General features: G+C 49.8%; 1 long non-coding RNA gene across 1 annotated transcript; it reads left to right on the top strand.

The window, feature by feature from the left end:
• On the top strand, window positions 1-11,668 carry LOC113841638 (uncharacterized). Its single transcript, XR_011812608.1, has 4 exons — window positions 1-458; window positions 858-968; window positions 9,990-10,144; window positions 10,217-11,668. It is a non-coding gene; the product is annotated as an uncharacterized lncRNA (long non-coding RNA).
• The last annotated feature ends 681 nt before the right edge of the window (window positions 11,669-12,349 follow it).

Here is a 12,349-nt window from a genome sequence, read left to right as displayed (position 1 = left end):
GCCAGCCCCGGAGGGCATTCCTCCCTCAGCACCGGGCACCTGAGGGGAACTCGGGGCTGGAGAAGAAGCCGAGGTCGGGGAGCCGGGCGCCCTCAGCGCCTTTATGCCCTGAGCCGAGGCGAGCCGAGCCGGGCCGGGCCGGCCGCCGCCTGCCGGGCGGAGCGGCTCCGCCCCGCTCCCTGCCGGGGGAGGCTGAGGCACCGCGGCCCGCCGCTGCCCGCCGCTGCCCGGCCCTGCCCGGCCCTGCCCGGCCCTGCCCGGCCCTGCCCGGCTCTCAAACCCTCCCGGGGACGGGGCGGGGAGGCTGCGAGGCGCCGGGAGGATGCGAGTGGGCGCCGCGGGCTGCGAGGCGAGGGCCCGGGCGGCCGGCGGAGCTGGGACTCGGCGACGGCTCAGCGCCCGCCCCGCCGGCAGCGGACGACTCCCGGAGACGCAAAACGGCGGCGGCGGAGGAGGAGGCAGGCGGCGGGGCTGAGAGGAGAGGGGGGCGAGGCGGCTGCGGGAGGCGACCCCAAGCGGCCACGGGAGACCCCCGGGGAGAAGGCGAGGCGCTCCCCCGGCCGGCCCTGAGGAGAGGGGCGGCTGCGAGCACCCCTTCCCCGGCTCTGTGAGGGGGGAACGGGGCGCGGTTGGGCTGTGACAGAGCCGGGGGTATGGGGGGCACTCGGGCAGGGCGAGCAACTTCGCTTTCCGTGCCTTGAAACGGGACGGAGCCAGCCGAGACCGGGCTCCCCCCCCCTCTATATATACACACACGCGCTCGGTGTGGCGGTGGGAGGGGAGCGGGGCCATGTCCCCAGCCCTGCCGGGGGTTTTTGCGGTGCCGGGGGCCGCCCTGACGCCCGGCTGTCCCCCAGGTGCTGCGCGGCGCTGGAGATCGGCAGCCGGCGGGGCGAGGCGAGGCGCCTAATGGAGGCGGCGGCGGGGCGCTGAGGGAGCGGAGAGGCTGCGGCTGTCAGCGCTGCCCGGTAGGTGCTGGGGCTCCCCGTCAGGCTTGACGGAGGAGTTTGGCTTCGTTGAAGGGTGAGTCAAGGCTGAGGTGGCGGTCCCAGCCGGGACAGGCGCCCCAGAGAGCGCCTTGGGGCTGTCAAAGTGCACGGCGATCCGTGCAAAGGGGGCTTTGTTGTGGAAGGCCTGAGGTGAACACGAGCAGCCCGCTGGAGGGGGAAAGGAGAGGGGAGTTTGGAAAGCTGCGCTGCTGGTGTTAAGCAGCAGCCTGTGCTGTGTTGGTGTTTGCTCAGAGGGGTTTCACGCACGAGGAGCTGGTGGGTGCTCTGAGGAACCTGGTCCAGCTGTGGAGAACAACCTGTATGAGGCAAACCCCAGGACCCAAATGCCATAGGCTGTAAGTCCAAACCTCCCCGAACAAGCAGACATTAAGTAGAAAACCCATTTGTTACCGTCTTGAAACATTGCCAGCAAGGCAGCCTCTGCCAGTTACGCTGTTAATTGGGTTCTCCGGAGCTCGTTAGAAGGAGGTGCCATTTTTTCTAAACGAGGTGACTGCTAACTTCAGGCTGGCAGTCCTACTAGCTTTCCTCAGCCAAAAAGCCCTCTGCATTTCCGTAAAGCACCTGTGCACTGTGCTTGTTTAACAAAGACAAGTTTGAGACATAACACTTGGAGGTAGGGCACGCATTCTCTTTGTGAGGCTTTCCTACTCCTTGAATGCTTCTTGTGGCTCTCCTGGGCTCTCTCTTCTCTTGCCAAGCCCTCGATGACCTGTGCCTGCTTCAGCTGCATCCAGCGCTCCGTTTGCTAGCCGTAATTGTCGTCATTTATCTCTGCTGGTTATTACTGGGAAAACCGATGTTTATCGCTGCGTGTCCACGCGTCCCTGGAGCCTGTTAGAGCTGGCTTTTGAACGGTTCTGCCTTTTGTAAATTTCTCTACGCTGAAGAATTTCTGTCAAGTGATGGACTTTGTGCTGTTGTTAGGATTCCTTTTGTTCCTAATGTACCAAAAAGGCTGTTTCCTTGGGTCTTTTGCTTCCCTTAGCAGTTTGTGGTGTTTCACTTAGGCTTATTACTATCCTTGCGCTGTTTTCTCCCCAGTCACTTACAAAGCCTGAGGGACAGGATTAATTTTTTTTTTAATCTAGTTACCATTAATATAAATGATCTTTTTGTTTGGATGCGACTTCTGAATTCATAACAGTCTTACTTCAAAGATCTACGACTGGTTTTGAAGTCTGATGCTTTCTTCAAGTTTGAGTTGAGAATTTCTTCCGTCTTTATGGAACTAACTTCTAAAGCAGCAAGTCAGTGTAAACTGTTTTTCTAGTTCTGCTTGCAGGTAATAAATATAACTGAGGCATACTCGCTTGTGGCTGAGCTCTGGCCAATCTCTATTTCTATGGTCAGTTTCGCTTTGTGTCTCAAGGCTGAAGTCTAGCTGAGAATTCCCCTGTGCCAGATGCAGTATTTTTGTATATTATGAAATTAGCCTCTCTAATTCTGAGAAATCCTGAGCCTGTTGCAAAATTGACAGAACGAGCTCTTTGGGGTCTGTTTAATAGAAGTCCTACGTGATAAGTTTTGGGGTGATGAGGGGAGGGGACATTCTGACCACATTTGGCGCAGTGCAGGAGGGCCTGGACGCGCTGTTCCCTTCTGTGAACTCACGGTCGGTATTCCCTCTCCGTCCTGTGCCAGAGACGTGAGGTCACTGATCCATAAATGCCCGAGATGGTTTGCCTCGGAGTTGCCGGTGACTTGTAAACAAGTGATGCAATTTTCAGGATAGCACGGTTTCCCCTCCTCCCTTTGTTTCCTCGCTGTTTCCCAGTCAGGTACCAGTATCAGTGTTCAAGTCCGGCTGTCGGTTGTATCACCTTTGCCGAGTGTGTGCTCACAGGAATCCAGTTTTGTGGTGTTATTAATTAACTTTCTGACACTGTCACATCAGGCACTAAAGGTGCTTCCTCCTGCAGTCTACACAAGGGATGTGATGACTCAAGTTTTCAACATCTTTATTGTCATTGGTAGTATTAATTCTGATGTTCATCTTTTATTGCAGTCCATCATGTTAGTTTGGTTTGGTTTCGGTTTGGTTTGTGGTTTCGTTGTTGGTTTTTGGGGTAGCTCAGGGCCTCCTGAAATACTCCAACCACTCTGCTGCATAAATAGTTGTTTCTTTTTCTGTGGAGATGGGAGCCACCAAAAATGCCTCCTTTCCTTATCCTGTAGCAGCCAGATGGCATTTCGTAACGCTGCGCCGTGCCTCCCTTTGGCTAATGGTTCATTTCCAGTTCTCTTGCCTTTCTGAGAGCTGGAAGGAACCACACCAGGACCACTCACCTCTTTTCGTGTACCCTTCAGAGTGCAGTGAGCTGCAAGGTGTTGCATAAAGCAGCATCTCTGCTTCCAGGGGATCCTTTCTACCCAGCTCTGGAAGTCAGCCCAAAGGGAGCACACGGCTGCTGACGTGGGAGAACGTGAAGGGAAAAACAGGCAAGAACTCTGACCACGTTGCTACTAGCTCTTAGAAGACCTTGGAGATGGATCATGGAGAGCTTAATGATGCAAACATGCTTTGAAAGTTTGACTTCTGCTTGCACCTAACAGGTCCAGAAGAGCTCACTTCCAAAAAAACCAACAGGCTTCCAGTTGTGTTTGGAGCCGTTCCAGAAAGCCACTTGGTGTTGCAGGTTCTCGTTGGGTGCCTTGGCCTTCTTGACCCACAGCTTGAAGCCGCTGCTGGAGCCAGCCTTGGAGCCAGCAGGGAGCTCCTGAACTTTGTCATGGTTATGGCAAAGGCTGCAGGTGTTCAGCGCCCTGAATCTGGAGAGCATCTCTCAAGCCACATATAGTTTGTGAGACCAGAAAGAGCTGCCAGCTTATGTTGCAGGAAGCACGGCCGAAAGCACGACAGACACACAGTAGAGTCAGATCATGCTCCATTTTATTGCCCGAATAGCCTAACTTTTATAGAGAACTTAACAGGGGTGGACAGTGTTTCACACAAGATTATTGGTCAAAAGCACTCAGACAAACAACTGCAAGAAAACAACCCCACCTGCAAGAAAACAACCCCCTTGTGATTAGCAGTCACATAGACCTTGTCCTTGAAGCCAGCTACTGGTAACAATATTTTTCTGAATTCCTCAATTGGGCGATGTGGGAACACTGTCATGGGAACTTCTCATAGTTGCCCTGGTAGCTTGGTTTGCTCAGCTACAGCAAGCCATGGGATTTTTGCTGTTTCAAGAAATCCCTCAACAACTCCCCCTTCTTCTTTTGAGCAAACCAAGCCCGACACAGCAGTTTTACAAGTGACTCTTTAGCTATACTTACAACACACAACGATGATTACCACCACCATAAACCAAATCCTTAATCCCCTTGTGACTAAACCCAGCAACCATCTACACCTTGTTTCAAACAAGTCAGTGAACCATTGATTGAAAGGATTGATACCATACTGAATCTTTCTCATATGCTCTTTCAGGAAAGTAATGGATTTGTGAATTGACTCATTATGATCAGAAAGGTTTAAACAGTACATTCCCTTAAAGTCCTCACACCCATTCCTTTGAGCCAAAAGCAAGATGTCAATAGCAGCTTGATCCTGTAAAAGCAGATGTCGCAGACTATTTTGATCTGGTAACATCTCCTCAAGTATCTCTGTCGTGGCATAGGCTTGCCTCTTGGCCCAGCATACCAATTTTTCTAAGTTGTTACGTGCGGCCGCAGATGCCACCCCAGGCACTGAAATTGCCAATGCCGCTCTAGCTGCAACCCCACACAATTCAACATTATCATTGCAATCCGATGCAAGCAATGCCCATTTATGTCTGGTGATCTCACGCAACTGTAACAAGCTAGGAGCAAATACAATGAGTTTATCTAAGTAACATGGACATCTGATAGCATTTGCAGGGATACCTTGCCAGGCCCCATCCCCACAAATCAGAAGCACATCAGGAGGTAAGGCCAAAGCTGCACAATTGTTCCAAACACTGTAATTGTTACCCCTTGTCTCCATGCTACAAACCCCTAAACCCTGCTTAGCAGCGTCATTGTAATCACAGGTGTTATTTGTGTTTTTGTACCAGTATGGCCCTTTCCCGGTTCCTGTAGCAGGATTCACCTGATAGCCACGGCTACATTCACATTTGTAGCCACCTTTCAGGTTGATACAGATTTGACTACAGATACCAGGGTTTTGACATTCATCAATATCTCCACAGTTTCTCTTGTCTACAAACTCAAACCCAGCTGGACAGTCACATTCATGTATGTTGCATTCCTTCAGGGGCTCATCACCCCAGTCCTTGCAGTCTCTCTGCTGGTTACACACTTTATTGATATCTATGCATTCTCCACTTCTGCACTTGAATTTGCCAGGTCCTGAGCACTGAATAACATCATTACAGTTTGCTTCATCAGTGCCATCCAGACAGTCTCTCACACCACTTCACTGCCTACTCCCATGGACACAGTTCCCATCTTCACATCTGAACTGGTCTGGCCTGCAGGTCTGAGAAGGGCAGTTAATTTCATCACTTCCATCCTTGCAATCAGGATCTCTGTTACAGTCTTTTTCACCATCACATTTCCAGGACACCAGGATACACTGGGTTGACTGAGGACCACAGCTGATTTCATTTACCTGGCATGTTCTCATATAACACAGATCAGCAATCTCATCAGACCCATTTTCACAGTCCGGATCCCCATCACACTGCCATCTGTTTGGCACACACTGACCACTGTTGCACACAAAGTCAGATTCAGCACACGTCTTCTTCACACAAGCACTCTCATCACTGCCGTCTGAGCAGTCTTCACATTTTGCTCTAGCACTGTCGGCAGCAGTGCATAGGCAGGTGAGGGCGAGCAGCAGGCAGAATGCCCCACAGCGCGGCAGTGCCTGCCGCCGCCCTGCACCTATGTCACTTATACTACTCCTATTACCCGTGCTAGTAGTGTCAGTGGCATCCTCCTGGTACCGTTTCTGTCTTTGCCGCCCCTTACTCTCCCCCTTTTCTTTTTGCCACTGACCATTCACCACAAATGGATAAGACACATGATTACTAGTTAGGAAAGAGAGTGTAACGTCTGCTATACGGCTGCAGGCAGTGCCGGCTGCAATCCTAGAAGCTGTTTGTGAACGAGCCTGACGGTGGTCATTTGGCAGTGTAATCTGCGTCTCTGCACTCCTGCTCTGCAATAGAGCTAAATCGTCATTAATAGTCCGTAGACTGAGGCAACCCCACGGAATGTTATCCAGAAACATAGTTATAACACCGATCTGGGGACGAATAGTCTTTTTTGCATTGCAAGATAAACCTCTTATAAAAAGAATGCCAAAGAGAAGCAGCACAGCCGCCGCTGCCTCCATGGTTACGTCAGACAGGCTGCAGGGTCCTGATGTCCGCCCCTCTGCTCTGTGCCGACTCGCCACACGGTGAGGGTCGGCTGCCGTTGTCCACTGATGTCTCTGGTCTCCCGTAGCAGCTCGATCTCGGATGTCCCGCATCGCACCGTGATCACGTCAATTTCCCGCGGCCCTCCGCAATTCCACGTCCCGCCGCGACTCCGTTTCCCGCGGCCCTCCGCAATTCCACGTCCCGCCGCGACTCCGTTTCCCGCGGCCCTCCGCAATTCCACGTCCCGCCGCGACTCCGTTTCCCGCGGCCCTCCGCAATTCCACGTCCCGCCGCGACTCCGTTTCCCGCGGCCCTCCGCAATTCCACGTCCCGCCGCAACTCCGTTTCCCGCGGCCCTCCGCAATTCCACGTCCCGCCGCAAAACCCCGTTTCCCACCGTTTTCTGCGTCTCTCAGCGGGAGTACCGCGTCTCACCGTGAGGCCTGTGTACCGTGTTTCCTGGCCGGTGTCTGGTCTGCTCAAGCGCCGGTCGGATGGGTGCTCCGAAGTCCCGACAGCGCGGCGAGATCGCGGCGCCGCTGGTCCCGGCGCCGCCGGTCCCGGTGCCGCTGGTTTCCTGGTCCCCCTGCGTTCCGATGTGCCGGTGCTGCTGGTGTCCCGCTGCGCTGCGATGTTTGTCCCGGCGAAGCTGCGATGTCCTGTTCGGGTCCTGTTCAGGTATCAGCCTGTTCGGGCGCCATATGTTGCAGGAAGCACGGCCGAAAGCACGACAGACACACAGTAGAGTCAGATCATGCTCCATTTTATTGCCCGAATAGCCCAACTTTTATAGAGAACTTAACAGGGGTGGACAGTGTTTCACACAAGATTATTGGTCAAAAGCACTCAGACAAACAACTGCAAGAAAACAACCCCACCTGCAAGAAAACAACCCCCTTGTGATTAGCAGTCACATAGACCTTGTCCTTGAAGCCAGCTACTGGTAACAATATTTTTCTGAATTCCTCAATTGGGCGATGTGGGAACACTGTCATGGGAACTTCTCATAGTTGCCCTGGTAGCTTGGTTTGCTCAGCTACAGCAAGCCATGGGATTTTTGCTGTTTCAAGAAATCCCTCAACAGGCTTATAATGAGTGCTGTGACTTAGGCGCACGGTTTGTAGAGGTTTTAAGGCGTAGTGCATGAGTGCCAGGCTCCTGTTTGGTCACTGGGACAAAACGAGATCTGGGAATGTTGGATGTCCTAAAAAGAGTACAGGGGAGACAAATGGGGAGGAGATGTGGCTCTTCTTGGCCTTGTTTAGCCCCCAGCCCCTCTACACCCCACAAACCTTAGTTACAGCTGTGGGCTTCTGCAGAACGTCACAATGCCTAGTAAATCTTTGGGATATACTTAAAAGCAGGAAAATACTGTGTTGGTTTCTTCTTTTTTTGTATACATAGGGCAGCTGCCAGCAGCAGCACCTGCTGGAGTCGAGGGTGCTGAGCAAGGCAGGGTCGTGTCCCGAGCAGCAGTCACAAGGGGAGCTGAGCGGAGCCCGCCTGAAAACTCGGGGGGTTTCTGCTTCTTAGCAGAAACCGGGCTTCTCCTGGACGCTTTTGATTTGATTGAATGATGGCCCCAGGCATGCTCCTCTTCACCAGGCCTGCTCTTGTGCCCCAGAAATCATGTAGCGAATTCATTGATTGGAAAACGTGCAAAATAGGTGGGGTGACTGGTAGAAATCAAAAGGGTTTGAAATAGGCGATGTGACCGCAGCTTAAACCTGCAGGAAGGGAGCGTCGACCCGAATGGTTTATCTGAATCTTCAGCTGCAACTTCTGTAAATACCAGCTCCTTCTCCTCATTTGCTACCATGGCAGTTTGCAGACTTTTGCTGAGTTAAAAGGACAAATCATAGTTGGGCGCGTTTGTTTGATCAGGCCTTTACCTCAATGCTCACGTTCTCAGACTGCTGGGGTTTTATATTTTTGTCATTTTCTTAGAAAATGGCGAATGATGCATATCCCGGCTTCCAGATGATTAGTTCCTGTTGCTCCCAATTTGTGTCAGGCTGCGTTTGGTTGGAAATGAAAATGTAATTGCAAATTCCCCTAAACAGCACAACATGTCTGTGGTATTAATTAAAGCACTGTAAATACGTAGAATATCTGAGAATGCATTCCTTCAAGCGTGGCCGTGTTTTTTTAAACCTACAGAGGAGGCAAAATATGGTATTTAGGCTTAGTAGATGAAATGTATTGCTTCTGTGGTGGCAGATCCGTGTCTTGAGACTTTAAACCTGGTGGATCTCGTGCTCGAGCCTTCAAAGGAGATGTTACATAGACAATAAAACGTCCTGCTTTTCGGGGAGGGCTCTCCTTAGGTCACTCAGAAAACGCCTTCAGTCTTCACTCACTGCAGCATTCACAAAGTGAATGCCTTCCTGTAAGGTTAGTCACCGATGGCCACTCATTCCATGCTTTCACTAAGAAAAACCTTCGCAGCTTTGAATCTGAATTTCCTGCCCCGCGTTTAGGTGAGCCCGGAGCGGCGTCAGGCATTGCTGGGCTCCTCGTCCGGTGGCGCTGGTGAAGTGAAAGATGCCAAAAGTGAAGTTTGACAGTGAGCTCGGGGGCTTGTGCTGGCCCGGTGGCTCTCTAAGCCCCCGTGTCTGAGCAGCGGGAGCATCCGAGCAGCACAGGACGGAGCTCAGCAAGAGGCTGGGGTCAGGGCACTGCTGCAAATAGAAATGCTTTGCTGGCTGCAGAGGTTAACCAGGTACACAGCACTGTTTTACTACATGGTGGAGACCTACGGAGAGTGTTTCTGCCCTCCTTTTTAGCTGAAACATCCCCAGATTCTAAGGGGAAAAGGAATAGAAGGGACTCGCGGAGTAATGTTCTAGTGAAACCCAGCCTTCCTAAAGAAGTCTGCCTGAATAATTCCTGTGAATAACAGACTGTGTTCAGCTATTTCCTAACATAGAAACGGTGCTGACTGCTTCTTCAGAGTAACATAAGTTAGTGATGCTACTGAAGTAGTTGTGGTTCAGACGTAGATCTGATTTCTCCTAAGCACGCTGAATTCACAGCTGTTGATCCTCCAGAGGAGGCTTTGCAATTGAACACCTGGAGAATAGGTAAATTTCCCGCTGTTGTTCTCCTCTCCTTTTGTTTTGTTTTGTTTTGTTTTGTTTTTCTTAGTAGCATAGGCTTAAGACTCTGAAGAAAGAGGCTGCTTTTTTTCATTTCCAACACTGGCTGTTCCTCCTGAGCCCCGCCTTCTATTTTTGCAGTCACAGGATATGTGAATGTAAATTTGTGGGAGAGAGGTAGAAAACTCTGTTTCAACTGGTGTTTTTTTCGGCTATGTTGTGAGACCAAATAGGGTGGTTTTCAACCTTCTGGCTCTTATTCAGAGCAGCAGCATGTGGAGGGAGACAGATGCGTTTGCTTTTTTAGTGCAATGGCTTCAGAAGCAAGAGGGGAAAAAACACTTTCTCTGGGAGCTGGAGAAGGTGTCCTAATCACAGGAGAGGTTTCTAAATGGCATATCTTTGCGAGTGTTCCTGTAGTCTGGAGGTTTTTGTTTGTTTGTTTGCCTTTGGAAGGTTTTACTGTTAATCTTCACGTCCTTCAGCAGAAGTGAGAAATGTGATTTTATTTTGTGCAGTGTCGCGGACCCTCTGAAATCTACTGGGAAGGATGAATACCTCGCAGAGTACCAATGTGATGATGGTGGAGACAAGGAGAAACCAAGAAGATCAAAAGAACGTGACCTCATTTCAAAAGAAAATGTTTTGTACGGCAAAGAGTCTTCTGAGCCTGGTGAGAAATTGCGGCAAACTTCCTCTCTCAAGTGTGACACTGAATGTAGCTCTAAAAAGCTTTCCTCCTCAGCTATTGCAGAGAGATGCCAAGGTAGAAAGGACAAGACTAAAAACACTGAGAAAGAGCATTACCAAAGCAAGAGGGAACATGCTCCTAGTGAAGAGAAGGAGAGTCAAAAAGCAGGTCCTTCCAGCGGCCAGGTTCAAAAGGCGTCACGCTGGAGCTCCGAGTTCGGCAGCATTCCGAGACCGTTTTGGCGGTTGTGGAGACGGCCCTGGCTGAGGTGGCTGCTGCTGTTGCTGCTGTCCCCTCTGTCCTCGCTGTTGCCGCTGTTGCCGCTGTTCCCGGACCTTGGAGACCCCCGGCGGCTCCCTGTGACAGGCCCTGTGGCCCCGGGGAGCTGCCCGCCGCCTCGTCGGCCAGCCCGGCAGCAATCCTGCCAGCACAGAATAGCTCACTGCGTTTCAGGGTAAAGTGACAATTAATTTCTATTTCCTGGCCTGGGTGCTGCTTCCTTCTTTAAGGAAGCTTCAAGGTTAAAGGTTAAGCTCAGTTATGTCAGGGCCCAAGTCTGTTTCGTGAAGGGGCTCTTGTACGAAAGCTTAAGCTGGGATTGACTCTCCGCTAAGCGGAGGCCAAACGTGTACCTACTGAGAAGCAGGTCCTAAGTGATAACGTTTTCTAAAGAGACTGCTAAACACATCTGAACAGTGCTGCTGCAGAACTCTGAATGGGGGGATAGCAACTGTCTTAACTGATCTGGAATCTTGAGTTTACTTTTCAGTGGACAAGAGGTGTGTCTCTCAAGGCAAACAAAGAGAGGAGTAACACCCGATACTCATGTCAACATAAATTTATGCTCAGAGCGTAGGTGTAGGAACAGCATCGGTATGTATATGGAACATCGGGAGAGGAAGCTCTGTCGGTATTTACAGTTTTTCTACTACCTTGTCAGAGAGACGTTATCTCCACATTAGAAATGGATGTATTTTGAAAAAGTGGTGGTGGATCGGATTTCTTCTTTCTAGTGTTAATATTTGCTCTTGAATCGTACTTAATACCTGGTAACGCCTCATTCAGTTGTCAAAAATAAACTTAAAAATGTGTAAGGCTTATCTCATTGGTCAGTATAAAGATCAAGGCCTTTCCTTTTTCCTTTTTCCTTTTTCCTTTTCCTTTTCCTTTTCCTTTTCCTTTTCCTTTTCCTTTTCCTTTTCCTTTTCCTTTTCCTTTTCCTTTTCCTTTTCCTTTTCCTTTTCCTTTTCCTTTTCCTTTTCCTTTTCCTTTTCCTTTTCCTTTTCCTTTCTTCTTCCCCAGTATTGTTTTTCTGTTCTCCTTCTCACTGCAGTCTTGATTTTGTTTCTTGTCCCTTAAATGTGTTTTCAATGCGTTGCTGAAACATTTTCTCTTTCAATCCGAAAAAAGGAGCTGTCACTGGTGAAGATCGGAGCTTATCTGAAAATCCCTGAGCCCAGGAGCTGTCACCTTAGTCTTCCAATCGGACAAGGACGACTTCATTTCTCATGTAAATGCATTTTTCAGGTTTGCGTATTGTTTTTTCAGGAACGGAAAGTGTGTATAGAATGGATTTAAAATCAATCTTAAATGTAAAATGTCAAGGGAAAAAAGTTCTAGTTACAACCTCTGCACACAATTTGCCAGCTGTGGGACTAGGAGTTTTCTTATTTACTGTGTTTTGTTTAACGTGTGTGAAGTTTAATGGATAGCAATCAAGGCGTGCTAGAAATCTGAAAGCACTTTATGCTTTGTTCTCTCAGTCATTTTGGTATAACAAACTAGCTTATGTTTTAAACCCTCCATTAGGTTAGTGGTTTCCCTATAGGTAACAAGTCCCTGTGTGCTACAGTAAGACAGTAACAAAACATGAAGTATAGAAGTTCATCCTGTCATTATTCAGCTTCTGCCTACGGACACACAATTATGCTTATTTAAAGCGGTATCACCTTGAAACCTAATCAGCATTTTAAAAAGGACTTTGTAGCAGTTATTGGCTTTTGTCCTGGAGGGCTGAGGTTTGTTTTGTTTTGTTTTACATTCAGCATTTCCGTTTCTAGCTTACATTCCCCTGTTGTTTTGCATGAGGAAAACGTGCAACTTTAGAAAGCAGAACGGAAAGAGCTGCTTTTTAGTCTAACGTTTCAGTTTTTTGTAGGAGTTTTAAATGTGGTAGGAGTAAAACAC

This window comes from Anas platyrhynchos, chromosome 13 (genome assembly GCF_047663525.1).
Source record: "Anas platyrhynchos isolate ZD024472 breed Pekin duck chromosome 13, IASCAAS_PekinDuck_T2T, whole genome shotgun sequence".
Classification (NCBI taxonomy): Eukaryota; Metazoa; Chordata; class Aves; order Anseriformes; family Anatidae; genus Anas; species Anas platyrhynchos.
Note: the sequence above shows the minus strand (reverse complement) of the source record. Positions and strands in the feature narration are given on the sequence as shown.